We start from the raw sequence: 14,737 nt of genomic DNA on the forward strand, positions 1-14,737 counted from the left end.
TTAAACATTCTCTTTGAATCAGATATATCATCTCATCACTCCTCATTGCCCTTTACCATGGGTGGGCATAATCATGGCAAGAAAATGAATATGAGAGCTGTTGGGATTTGCTCTAGAAATGCTAATTTCTGATATCATGTACCTCCTACATCTGAATAGCAAAAATGCCTTTCCAGAGGATGCATGGAATGAATATACAGTGTTTAGTTCAGCTGCTGTTTCTGACTTGTTTAAAAGGTTGTTGCCACATGACAGAGAAAACCCAAACACAGTTTCTGGTCTCTTTTTGAATAACTTTTTTCATAGAGAAATTATATGTATCAACCTCAACTTATAGATGGAACATGTCAAGGAAGCAAATTTAGGTAGCTATCTGATCAAGGAAAAGTTCATAAATCATTAAGGTTAAAATTAGATTTATTAAACATAAAACCTGGGCACTTTTCTGTATTAAAGGAAAGGAAAAAAAAAACAACAACAAAAAAACAAATAAAACCAGCAACTTTAGTAGATATTTCTCTAGATCTCACAAATATTATAAGAGCTTTTTCCTGAAGAACATGCTCTCACTCCATGCTCATTTCCCATTTGTATTTTTATGCCAGCTTCATCAATAATGCATCTCAGCAAAAGGGCTGTTGTAAAGTGTGCAATATTGTAAAGGGAATATTCCTTGCTGTAGGCGTAACAATAGCCTGTGCATTGTGAAATGTTAGAAAATAGTGAACATCCAGCTGGTGCTTCCATAGACCAAGTTTATAATTTTTGGTTTGCTGGTTTTCTCTTCCACTCTTTGGTCACTATTCCAGAATTAAGCATCTTTTTCTATGGTTGTTCTCCTAAGCCTAAGTTCAAATGTTCTGTGAAATTACATCTCTTGGATTTGGGGTTGTTTCCCCAATACATTCTTAGCATCAGCGAAAATGACTTGGCTGTCTAGAAGAAAACAATAGTTTGTAAGCTGCCTTATTACCTTATGCTCTATTATGCAGTCATCAACAAAAAATGACTTTTTAAAGTTAATTGTGCAGTCTCTGTTTTACTAAAGAAGGATACTTTGGTATGGATGATAGACAAAGTAACCTAAGAGTCATTGGAGAAAGAGGGCAACTAGAAAATGTAACAGGATTTTTTCCTTTAAATAACAATACTTTTTAAATGGTTGAAAATGCAAATATACTTGTGAAGGAATGAGGTTATATAAAAAAATAACAATTAGGCAGAAATACTAGTCCAATGATCCTCCAGCCATCAGTCTAGCTACTTAAAGTCCCTGAGCACTGGTTTAGCGGTATCTTCCAGCACACTGCCAGATTTCTCTAGGGCAGCAGGCTAACAAGACATTAGGGAATCCATCTGCTGATTGCAGTCTCAGCCCTTCCAGCTGTTGTTCCTTCTTGGCCAGTTGGATGCTAGATTTGACACAGTGATACTCCAGATAATTTAATCTGATTTCTTAGCATCAACAGGTTCTTTCTAGTATAGCAGTCTACAGATATTTTAATCAGGAGAAGAAAACTGAAAAGAAAATGGCTTTCTGTAGCTGCAGTAGCTTGAGCATGTAACATGGCAATGATGATATGTTCAGAAGCGTTTACTGAAACAAAGACAGATTTGGAACTCATCCTTTCATAGAGCAGATACAAAACAATTTGACTTGGATAGCATGTTATGACTGCTGAAAACCAGCAAACATGCCACTGAAAGCAGTGTGAATAACTTGCAAACTATTCATAGTGTCAAATGTATTGGTGAAAATGAATGGTTATTTAAAAAAAAAAATCTCTAAAATCATCTTCTTTCATGATTAGGGGAAACTATTTTTGGCTGAAGGCTATGGAGCACGTAGAAACAGGTGGCTTATATGGAGGTACCAATATTAACTTGTTCTCAGCTTTCTGTCCTAGATTTTAATGAAGAAACACCCAACTGGCGATCATGTCTCCACCAGTTCACACCAACTAATACCGAGAAAGATAATCAGAAGTTAAAGGAAAACTGTATTCTCCTTTCATGATCTCTATGGGCACAGATAATTAGGTAAGTGTACTCAAGGGTAAGGCAAGTCACGTTAAGAGGACTTCGTTCGGTTCCTGTAGACATGGGGCATCTGATATCTCTTTTTATACAACAAAAGCCAGAGTCCAGGTAGGTGCCATGGATGATCTGAGAAAGCACTGGTTAGTCCCCTAACCCCTTAGGTCTCTGAGCATCCCACATATCTAAGATTGTACAAAGCTATTGTGCTACAAGCACTGATACAATCCTACAGCCGATGAGCTGCTGTGGGCTTCAGAAATGCTTAACTGAAAATCCTGCTAAGTAGAACAACTAGGTAAGCACTGGGGAAGACCACGGGTCTTCTGGTAGCTAGGGTAGACCTGTGTGTGGTATGTAGGAAACCTGGTTTAGATCCCTGTTCTGTGTAATTGGGTGCTTTCAACCCGGGTTTTCCCCTCCTATGCCTTAGGTATAGTCTAACTTTTCAGGTATTTGAGATTAGTGCCTTCCAATTATTTCTATTATTTTTGTTGTACCAAGTGTAGATACTCACCAGAGCAGGAACCTGCAAAAGCATTTAAGATCCACCTCCTCCTGAAATTAAATCTTCGATAGCTTCAGATGCTTCTCAGTATCAGTTCCATGAGCACCTAATTCTCCACCGGGCTGACTGACCTGGAGACAAGAATACCCTGGGTTCAGTGTCCCTAGATGCTGTTCATCTCAGTGTTGCAAGTCTTCAGTACCTTTAGGGCTTAGCCCTTAATCTGTCTTGTCCATTCATTCCCCACAGACATAATGAAGTTCCTACTTCAAAGCCACAGAGTGTTCTGAGGAGCAATGTATCCTTCAGTGCTTGTGAAGAACTCAGTTACTGTAATAATGGAGATAAAAGTGGGCAGACAGGCAGATATTGTATAGCCATCTACCCCAGTAGCACAGGGCACTGTGTACATGTTAAAAAGCACTTTAATTTATTTGAGGGCAAAAGAGGTTGAAACCATACCTATTGAAAATTCTAGCACACCTTCCTAACAGAGAGAGCTATTGCAAAGAATCCAGTGTTATATTGGATTAGGTCAGCTTGACATGGTTTCTGGAAATCAGAGAAAAATATATACAGATCAGCTACAATAAAAGATACTTAGGAAGCTCTTAGAAGAAAGTTAGGCTGACAAAAAGAGCAGCAGGGTACTTGATATCTCAAAAGCGGACTGTGAAGCATTACATTTGTCATGACTGCAAGCTTCAGTTAGGAATCTGAAAGGCTTAAAAACAATGCTAAGAAAAAATTGTTGGGTTTTGCTGATTTTAATAAATGAAAAAAGTGTCAAAAGTGGTTTTTTGCATGGATTAGGCTCAGAAAAAATATAATTGCTTTTGATTCAATCCCCTTTCCTTCGATTAGTGATATAGGATTCAAAAATTTAAGCTGCAGACTAAGAATATTTTTAGATAAAGATAAATGTGACACAACTTGTGCCTCACAGATGTGAAAATGAAGGCAAAAAGAAGACCCAACAGGGTGACTTGATTCTTGACATCAGAGCAACAGGCAGCCAAGGAAGAATAATTAACTTTATGGTACTTGTTATGATATCAGTGGTTCAACCTGAAAAAAGTATAAAAAAATCTCTGGAAGTCAGTATGCCACTGGTTTTGTTCCTTACCTCTTGTGGGGTACTTTAGAGGGCCTCGATGAAATACAGATGAGCAATGTGCTCTGCAGACTGACTGGTTTGGGCCCAGGTATGACACTATAATTAAAAAAAAAACAAAACAAACCAAAAACCACTACACAGATGCCATACGGCTGGTGAGGTACAGCAACCAGACAGAGCAAATCAGAAGCCAAAGAATAAGACATGTTTTTAGCCACCTAAGACAGAAATACATCTTAACCTGTGATTTCATCAAATTGTTAAAGTACTTAAATGTTCTGAATTCTTATGAAACAATCAAATTTAAGGATGTAGAAAAAGCATAAGTAATTTTATAATTTCCATGCAGAAAACAATGAAGAAAAGGCAAAGACCAGCACAGCTGAATAGTCACCTGTACTTCAACGTGATAAGCCATGTCTTGTTGGCCTTTATTGAACAATGTCTGTCTCCATCACACTACTGCAGAAGGATGAGGGTGAGTGTAAATAAGGATAATTTAGGTTCCTCGCAGCTTTCAGTGCAGCACTTTTAGGAGTCCATAAACCTTATCATTCTGTCCTGCAGTGAGTGGAGGAGACAAACATTATTAAGGTTAGATGCTTGCTTGCCAAATGCATAACAGGCCACAGAAACACAAAGTGACAATGAAAAACTAGCTTGTAAAAATATCATTCATTGCTCCTTAGCTTATTGTATTTGACTACTATAAATTATTGCTGGGTAATAACCTCTGAAATTATTGCCAAGTGAACAAAGTAGATGCCCTACGGATGCTTCAGAAAGCTCATCCTCTGGTCGACAGTGATGCACAGAGGCACAGACAGGCAGCAAAACCAGAACGAGAGGAGCATGTGCATTTTAAGGTCAGTGGCATTTAATGAGCCACAAATTTAGTTTGATTTCCACATTCTCCTTCTTATGTCCGTGATATTATGTGATGATTTCAAGCATTTTTCTTAGCCTTCAAATAATACCTCCTCTGGAAGGGAAAAAGGAGAACATGTCCGACAAACTGAAATTCACTGGAAATTTTGTTGTCAGAGCACCCTGGCTTTGTTGCAATGTGCGGCTGGCCATTTCCTTAGCTGCTGGGATTGCAAGAGCCACCCTGTGTACACAGCTGAGAGTGTGCACAGGCCAGTATTGGTTTGAGCAATACCTGATGAAGTATAGTCTGCTGCCCTCCAGGAACTACTGGAATTGCTTTGATTAATATCTATTTCACACAAGATGTCTTCTGGGAATGCTGTCTCAGTGACATAATCTCTTCCCTATGGCAAGTTACCTGGATGTACAGCTTAACACTTCAAACAGATCATTGATTGTTATAGCTACAGCGTATGCCAGAGATATAGATGAACAAATTGAAAGTTTCACAGCTTATTCAATAGAAGGAGTTACATTTTTGCAGGATCCCTCACATTTGACTCACCACATCGATGTCACACGGCTCACTAAGCAAAGACAATAACGTGGTTTTGCTGGCAAATCAGTCACGTAAGCAACAATGAATTACTTGTTTCAGTGAGAGTAAGTCATTTTACAGCACCTGAACAAAGTACCTTGTTACATTTGATTCCTTGAACAGAAATTCTTAAGGGGTCTTCTATTTCATGGTCAGCATTTCAAGTTTCCTGGGTTTTGGAGAATAATTTTGTAGGATGACTAAACTAGTTGATGGTCTCAGGCTGAACGACTTTAGAATTTTTAAAGAGATAACCCTCAGGAGATGTTGAAACTGGCAGTACAGATAAGCACTTTATGTGGGTGACTGAGCCAATTAGTTTTGCAAAGACTCCTACAGGCGCGGAACAGGGCACAGGTGAGTGAGAAGGAGGCACGGTTGAATCCAGCACTAGGGGCAACTTACATTAAACACATGAGATAATCGGTGCTATCTCTCTAGTTCTTCATAACAGGTATTTTTCAGAACCCAATGTGAGGCTATGGAGTCTCAGCCCATGCACCATGCATGGGTTCAAAATTGTCTTTGTAGCTTGGGTTGTTTGCATTCGAAGGGCGACAGGCAGGCACATCGCTGTAAATGGCAAGCAATATCAGCAGAGACCTGGTAAATACCATCAGAGCACGGCCAGCTGTGTGCTGGGGAAGGGGGGCAGGCGGGATAACCAGCAAATTATTTTAGGCAGTGCTGATTTATTTAAGCAAGTGCTGATTGTTGTCTGTTTTTTTGCAGAGTCACACACAAGTATATTTCTGCTCCCTTTATCTGCCTTCTAATTTTTAAGGCTCCCAGAGGCAGTTTTAAGAAAGACAAGGCTCGTAGAGAGAGGTAATACTTGTACTTGAACAATTATCGCAGTCAGTAAATACAGACAAGCATTCACTCAAGGACTCCATCAGGCCTGAAACAGCAGCAGTGACTGTCACACCAAGCACAGTTTGGAAACAGTTCCTCTAACTTAAGATGAATTATGTTAATTTTCTGAGTGCTCAGGCAGGCGTTACGATTTGCTGTGAAGTAGCAGGTGAAAGTGAGGCAGTTTGTTGTCTTTATGCATCTCCTTGGCACAGAAGCAGAGAAAACTCATGGTAAAAGCAACCAGTACCCACAAATAGTTTCACAACATGCCACCTGCAGAGTGGTTAGCAAAAGAAGCTCCAGTCTCTGGCTGCTTGTTCCTCCTGTTCCCCACTTTGGCCCGCTTTTAGAGTTTTGCTGGTCTATTTTGTTAGGAACTGAACTGTATCACCAAAACAGAGGTTTGGGGATTCTTTTTTCAGCCAAGTGCAAAGTAAAAGGAGAACCCAGTCCATAAAATATAATGACACGATAAATGTCATGATTGTTCTAAATTAGAAATAATGACGAGGAACAAGACATCAGGTAGAAAAATGTGCTGGCAAGGCTGAGTACAACCAAAGTAATTTTTTAAATGTGCAAGGGATAGAAGAAATCCTAATGCCAATGTTTGTCAGAAAAAAGCAGTAATGAATAATGCCAAGAAAAAAGAAGCAGAAACACTCAGTAATTAATCTTGCTCTGGTCCTGGGAAGGAGCAGCTGTATACCATTCTAGATGATAAGGTACTGTGCTGGTTTTGGCTGGGATAGAGTTTCTTCATAGTAGATAGTTATGTTTTGGATTTGTGCTGGTAACAGTGTTGATAATACAGGGATGTTTTTGTTATTGCTGAGCAATGCTTACACAGAGTCAAGGTCTTTGCTGCTTCTCACCCCCCCCCACCAGCAAGGAGGCTGGGGGTGCACAAGGAGTTGGGAGGGGACATGGCTGGGACAGCTGACCCCAACTGACCAAAGGGCTATTCCATACCACATGATGTCATGCTCAGCAGATAAAGCGGGTGGGAAGAAGCAGGAAGGGGGGGACGTTCTCAGTGATGATGTTTGTCTTCCCAAGTAACTACTACTTGTGACAGAGTCCTGCTTTCCTGGAGATGGCTGAACACCTGCCTGCCGATGGGACGTAATGAATGAATTCCTTGTTTTGCTTTGCTTGCGTGCGCGGCTTTTGCTTTGCCTATTAAACTGTCTTTATCTCAACCCACAAGTTTTCTCACTTTTGCTCTTCTGATTCTCTCCCCTGTCCCACTGTGGGGGGGGTGAGCGAGCGGCTGCGTAGTTCTTAGTTGCTGGCTGGGGTTAAACCATGGCAGGTACTTTCACTTACTGAGGATGACAGAGGACAATATCTGTTAAATTAGCATTAAAGTAGTTAGGTGTATATATTCTTTCGTCTCCACTACTCCAAATGGTGGGTTATTCCAGATCCTTGCTGGTCTTATAATCAGAAACATTCTTTTAATTTGAAGACTATAGTTCTTTTTGGTGAATTTATACCTATGCATTCTTGTGCCAATAGTGCCATTTAGCTTGGTTTTTCCTCAAACTATATTTATAAAAACAATAACATTTTCCCTCAGCCTTTGTTTAAGTGTTAAAAATATAAGTCCTTCTAGTTTCTGATCTACAAAAGGCTCTCCATTCCCTAGATCAGCTTTATAATATTTTCCAGTCATGATGAAAATTCAGTTTTCATCCCAGATCAGAGCAGTGCCTTGTACACGCACATTTCAACTGATACAGAAAATTTCTACTTTTTCATATGCTCTAGAATCCTCTTTGCTTTCTATGCCATCAAAGCACATTAATGAATTAGGCAAAACGTAACTGCGTGATATTCTAAAGTCCCTCCTCTTCCAATCGGTTTCCAACAAATTTTTGTGTGCTTGATGTTTTCATGCCCAGCTCTGTATTTTTCTGCTAATAAATATTCTTCCTGTCCTCAAGGTACTATTTCATACATTTATCCTCCTGTATTTTGACAAATCATTCAGAACATTGGTAAAAAAGATCCTAAAATAGCTCCTACAAGAATTTCACCTTTAGTTCTCCTTAATCTTGCATTTCTGTTTGATGCCCAGTCCATAACATCTCCACTTCAGTTAGTTCTTTATAATTTTCTAATCTGTGATCTGATATCCATCTTTTCCAGATTAGAGCCCGTCTTTGTGGCACTGTATCATCTTGACTTCAGATAACATTACCAGGCTAGTGGATTTTGATGCAGGGGAGATTACAACAGTGTTCTCCCTTTCAATATTTCCTTTGAACTGTTGACTGAAATAATAAAAAACTCAAAGTGAGGTCTAGCTGAAATGTTCCTATTTCAACACATCTTATTTAAGTCATTGTGAAACTGTAACTTGTGATCTTTTAGCCCATGAGGGTAAATCAGTCAGGATTCCTCCAGAACAGGACCAGACTGGGAAATTTTGGAGAAATGCAAACCAACAAAGTATGATTTGATATGAAATGTATTGTTTATGTATGATCGCGGGCGTAAATCTACCCAGTCCCCAAAGTACGTGTGTCCATATTTGTTTAATTAAACACAAGATGGCACAGTGTGATATTAGGAAAAATAATTATTATAAACCAAACCATTTTCTGAAAGGAAACAACACTAACTCTCCTTCTTACAGTAGTCACAGCCATATGTAGTACACTTTAATTTACAAAATTAGATATTCGGTGACAGAAGATTACTTGAGGAATACTTTATCAATCAGCTACTCTTTGTAGTTAACCAGCCTCAACTGGATTACTGAACTTTTAAAACACCTATCTAAAAGCCTGTAAATGAAGAGAAGCAGTATGGACTGGCTTTGATGCATTTTTTTAAATAATATATCAAATGAACTCTGCAGTTCACACACTTTTAGACGATGACTAAATATATCTTTTTTTTTTAAGCACTTGCCTTGGGCAGGCCAAGGCCAGAATAAAGCCTCTGCCCAGCAGCAGGAGGTGTGGAGAAACGCACCGTCCTCCGCAGGAAGGCTCCAGGCTTGTTGAGACGCCATGAGGGAGCATCGCTTGGGTTATTTGTAAGAACACAGTGCAGAGCATCGTCGTCACGCAACCAAGCACCTCACACCTCTGGAACAGCCTCATTTCAAGCCCTACACCTGAAATTGGCCTGCCTATAGCAGGGCATCATTTTCATGCTGGGGGTTTTCCACAGATCCTCCTTCTCTCTCTGCTGGAGCCAGAGGGTGAAGGTGCACACCTGCAGGGTGGGAAAGGGCGCAGCTTTAAGCTGCCGCTCAGCTCAGTTTGCCAAAGCTGAGGCTGAGAGGAGCCATTTGGGGCTGTTGTTGGTCAGGGAGGTGCCTGTGCTGCCCCAACACAGCTGCTGAGAGCTGTGAGCAGCGTTCATGCTGCAGGAGAGGGGTTGGTAAGTCTGGGTGACCCTGGTGAGCAGGGGGCTGGAGGGAAGCTGACCTCGCACGGAACAAAACTTGGGAAAGGCTCCTTTTACTTGCTTTTGTTCCTCCTCCTTCAGCACTGATCCAGGGCTAGCTGGGATCTGCCTCCAACCATTTCTCTGCATTGCTTTTTTCCACATCTGCTGTGCAGAAATTATGATGTGGGTAGGCTCTACTCTCATAACAAATACCATGTCCCTTGTGCTCCTATAAAATTGTTTTCTCTTTAAGCCTAGAATCTTCAATTACAGATCCACATGGTCTTTAAAGTCCCTTTTATTAGGCAATAAAATAAAAAAAATTAGGAAACTGCATACACAGATTTATTTAAGTGACCGAAGCGCACAGTACATTTCACAAGAAAAATATGGAACACAGTGACCTGAAAAGCTTTGTGTTGGTAGCCAGTAGATCCTCATGGCAAAACATCAGACAGAGTGGGTGTTGTTTTTTTCCTCTGTATTGTTAATAGTTTATTACCTATTGCAGTTCCTCTCCCAAGCAATATCAGAAAGACAAACTGATGAGTCTCAGCAATTTTAAAGTGGCATCCAATTGCTATTTCTGTTAGAACGGTTTCTATTAATCCTCTTTTGTCATTTTTTTCTTATTTCAAGTTGTTTTCAAATCATGCTTATGTGAACAGCGCTTGTTCTGAGGTTAGGGAAAGTGCTGAGCAATGATCTGCGCGTTACTTCATAATCCTTCAAAGGCACTGCCCTCCCTTGCCACCCCGTCCCCCCCCAGGGTAAGCCCTGGGGAGGAAGGCAGCAATGTGCTGTTGAATGTACCCACTTGTTAAGCCATGATATCTCAGGGACAGCACTGAAATCGGCTGTCACCCCTTTTCCCATCCGATCAAGGCTGGCAGGAAGAAGGTTTGCTGGGTCTTCTTGCTAATTTTTTGGTGGATGGCAGAGCATGTGGTAAGAGGCTTTCTTATCGTCTTCGTCTCTTGTACAGCTGTGTTGTCTGCATCACACTTTAACCCTGAAGAATTAATCTGCTGCTTTGCAGAGGATGTTCAGGAAGTAAAGCTGGCAAAGAGTAAATGTCAAATGAATTCATCCTACCTACTTACCAAAGCAAGGTCAGAGGAGGATGAGAAAGCGATTAATTTATATGGCCTCAGAAAACTGAGCTGCCACTATAATTCATTGGTTTAATGTGTTATTTTTAATTATACGACCATAAGCACCTATACTATGAAAGTAAAGGTGGTTGTAAAAGCAAAGTCAAGGCACCCAAGGAGCCGAGTACCTTGATGTATTACAAGCAGAGTGCAATGCCTGCATTTTGACAGAAGTCCATCTGTTTGCACAGGGAGATAAGACCCATTCCTGGTCTCTTTTTCCCATTGCCTTTGCAACCACATGATCTATGAAAAGCACACCATTTTGAAAACTGTCTTTTCATTTGAGCCCTGCTATCCTTTAAATGTACATTACTTACAGATTGCTATTACATTTTAATTATGTCTGGGTAAGTCCATAACTAAACTGCATTGTGAATTCATTCCCTAGGGCTAGCTGACTGATTCCCAGGGGGAATTTCTGTTTCTCTCCATGCACAAGACATGGCACTACCACCCAGGCCTTTTGCGAGATCTTTCAAGCCTTCCTCCTGTGCCTCACTTATTAGTTTGTGAGCCCATCACACTCCTTTCAGTGCCGTACCGGGATGAGCCCGCTGGGCTCAGGAAAGCCCTGACTTTTGAGATGACACAACTCAGGCTGTGTCCAGAGTGGTCTTGCTACATGAGACATTGCACACAGCTTCCATCCTCATGTTTCCTCTTCTTCTGGCAAAACGTGGTTTCCAGAGGTGTGTGCAGCGTCCCTGACCTCTCACAAGGTAAGACTGGAGAATTCACTGTATATCTGGTTTTCACCTCAAAAGTGGATGAACAAGAAATGGCTGCCTTATTTTTGGAAAGAACAGCAGCTTTTTTTTTTTTTTCAGTAAAACCTTAATGTCAGTCTTGACTCACCAGCTCCCGGCTACTGACATGTACTTTTGTCTTTTCACTACATTTCATGTAGTTATCAGATCTGCCAGCCTAATGACCTTTAGGGGATCTAAACCTAATTTCTAAATGACTGCTCAGTAGATGCTGCTGCACAGGTAGTTAATTGTATCTATAACATAGGATTCATGGGGAATTCAATTCAGGGAGGCATATCTAACCTCTGAATTTTATGTTTAGTTTTGAAAGCTTTTAAGTATTTTAAAACTTTAAAAAAATTGAAACAATCTTGTAAAGATTTGGAAGGAGAAACTTAGTTTTTTGTTGTTTTTTTTTCTCTTTTTTTATTTCTAGATCAGTTTCAGTTAGAATAGACGAGTACCACAATTCCATTTTCATTAAAGAAAAGAAAAAAAAACAAAGGAGAAAATATTCATTTGTCAATTACCTTGGTAATATTTTTCAGCATCTCTTGAAGATGCTTGAAAAAATCTTTGAGGTTAGCCAGCCCTGAGGTTAAGCACAACATCCTGTTTCTGTTCACTCTGCACAGCAAAGGTCTTGGAAATCACTTTGTCCTTAGTTGATGCATGCATTTGTTTTGATGTCTCATAAATTAGAAAAATCAGTGAGTCACTTCTCCACAGATAAAGTGACTTTAGATACAGCATCGTAATCTGAGATAATGCAGCTCTATCATCTCTGACTGGGGAAACGGCAAAGTAAAGGAATGACATCACAGCCACACTGAATCTAAGATGACTGTGCTTTAATGCAATTTGGATATGTAGACTGCTGTACCTAACAAGTGAACAAGCTTTTTTGCTGACTTCCATCACTGTCAATGTCCAGGCCTTTTTATTTCATGATGACTTGGAGCTGTTCTCTTTCCTCATGTTCGTGCCTCAGCACTTGCTGGCTTCTGAACTCAGCCGAATCCAGGAATTTGGGCACATCCCAAGAGAGATCAGCTTTAGAGATTCAAGAGGGAGTCCTCTATATGAAAAAGGATAAGATTGACCCCCCCAAAAAATTCATTGTACATCTGTGCCAAGTCACACACATATGGAAAGAACAACAGCAGCACATATTGATACATTCAAATGTTGAAAGCAGAAACCACACGGGAAACAGATAATCATGTTATTGTACTGGATATCTGCTCAGCAGCTGTCAGAACCATGATAGGCTGGAAATGACTGGACAACAGAGCAGATAGCACTGTTATGCCACTGTCTAAACAGGGACCATGCACAAAAATGCATTCCAGTGTGAGAGGTCAGATAAAATGTCTGAAAACTAAGCACACAGGTTATACCTCCAAGTTTTAAAAGACTTGGGTTTGGAAGGCAGAACTTTGGGAGAAGGCTACTGTATGTAGTGTTAGTGAAACCATCACTAGATGAGATTGCAGTCAGACTAAAAGGTCACACAGTGGGGCTTCATGGTAAAGGCTGACTCATCTCAAAACACACATTTGATAGCTGCCATGCATAATGTAAATTTATGTACTTTATTATTGTTATAATTTTCTAATTTAGTCAGGAGTCTGCAAGAGGCAAAGGGGTGGAAGCTTTTGAAAGTACACCTTTTATTTTTTAAACTTGTTAAACAAGCAAGAGAAATAAGGTAAACCATCTTGTTCTAATATCCTTAAGCAAAGCAATACATTCACACTGGAAAACAAACAGAAAACTACTTCCAACTAATCACTTAAGAAACTCAAAGAACAAATTGAGTTTAAATTGTAAAAGTATTTTTCCAGTATTGCTTTAATTTGGAAGGTAAGAAATAAATAACACAAATGATACCAAGAGTATATGTTTGGAAATACCCTTTAAAATGTCAGACCAAACTGAGGACATGTAGAAACTCCATGGATACCTCCATTCTCTTGTTGTACCGATAAACTGTATATTTTATCTATAATCCATGATTTGTTTTCAGTAAATTAGGTTTGAAAAAGTAATTTTGTCTTTTCTTCCTTACCAGCAAGTGTAGAAAAGCTATTCAAGCTGAAGAAGATCATGTAGCCAATGTCCCCATGCTTGAGTGAATTCAGAGGAGGGCTGTGAAACCGATGCAAGGATTGAAGAATATAACATTATTTGGCTTCTTGAAAAGAAGGTTGAGAAATGGTTTGGATCCTACTCTATAAGTATTTTCCCGTGGATTGTGTAGGATTTTTCAACATAATTAATAGAGGTGTAACAAAGTGCTGTTGCTAGATGTCAAAGATAGGAAATCCAGCCTAGAAATACAGAATAAGACCAGGATGGTGAACTTACCACCACTTAACCTTCAAAATAAGGTCAGATTTTTCTAGAAGACTCTTCTCGTGGAAGAAGTTCTGTGTCTGGTGTGTATTCACACAAGTGTGTGGAGAGGCTACCTGAGGTTAAATAATGCTTGTTAAACTCTGTAAAAAACATGTTTCTAAGCTTCGGTCATCGATATAACAACTTATACCAGTTGTTAGGTTTGGGGGTTGGGAAAATTCCTTCCTCAGATCTGAGATCTCAGGGTAGTTTCGTTTTCCTCTGTGCTTCATCTGTGATGAGCCAGGCACAGTTTATCTGTTGTTTAGATGCCCCAGATTAGTAGCACCCTACGCATTCAGATTGTCAGGCAGTAGCCAGTTCTTCATCTTAGTGACTGCAATTTTACTCTGTGTAAGTCTTTACAAATCATAGTTGTACAAAGCTTAATGACTTACAATGATATAGGTCAGAGAAGAAGATGCCATGCTCCCTCATGGATGTAAACTGTGTAGTGAAACATTTCTATGTGTTGCACTGGACAAGTATCAGGCAGATTTGAGTAAGAAGATTAAGAAATGGCTTATGGCATATTTTTAAGGGGCAGCATGACATTTATAGTTAATGGAAGCCAGAACAAATATTTTTAAATTCAATGTACATTAAGAGAAAATATAAAAATAAATGAGCGTGTACTGACCCCACCACATGTTGGTATTTTCATTGAATAAGCTACCTTGAAAAAGAACAGGAAGATTTACGAAACCAGCAATACACCAGAGACATCATAAAATAAGTAGGTATAGCTAATTAATAACCACTGCTCAGCCTCCAAGTACAGTATTTGTCATTGTGCCCTAGTTCCAGTAAACCATGTTTAGGCATCAGCTATTCCAAACACATTATTACTCCCCCAAAACATGTTTGCTTTCCTGTCTAATCACTAGCCAAGAGTCCTTTCTCTCCCATCAAATATTTTATAAAATGTAACAGAATGAGCTAGAAATAATAAGGCAGCTGAGAAAGTTTTAAAGTATTTTATTACTCAGAAGGATGTGATTAATTTAAAGCACGTACTTTTAAAACAAACATTTG

The 14,737-nt window shown here is 39.6% G+C and overlaps 1 long non-coding RNA gene across 1 annotated transcript; it reads left to right on the forward strand.

The window, feature by feature from the left end:
• The first annotated feature begins 7,032 nt into the window (after positions 1-7,032).
• Positions 7,033-14,328, forward strand: LOC148055931 (uncharacterized). The gene is made up of 3 exons (XR_015705059.1): positions 7,033-7,113; positions 10,942-11,272; positions 13,377-14,328. It is a non-coding gene; the product is annotated as an uncharacterized LOC148055931 (long non-coding RNA).
• Positions 14,329-14,737: the final 409 nt, after the last annotated feature.

This window comes from Nipponia nippon, unplaced genomic scaffold (assembly GCF_047370975.1).
Source record: "Nipponia nippon isolate SJK-2023a ecotype South Korea unplaced genomic scaffold, ASM4737097v1 scaffold_2, whole genome shotgun sequence".
Classification (NCBI taxonomy): Eukaryota; Metazoa; Chordata; class Aves; order Pelecaniformes; family Threskiornithidae; genus Nipponia; species Nipponia nippon.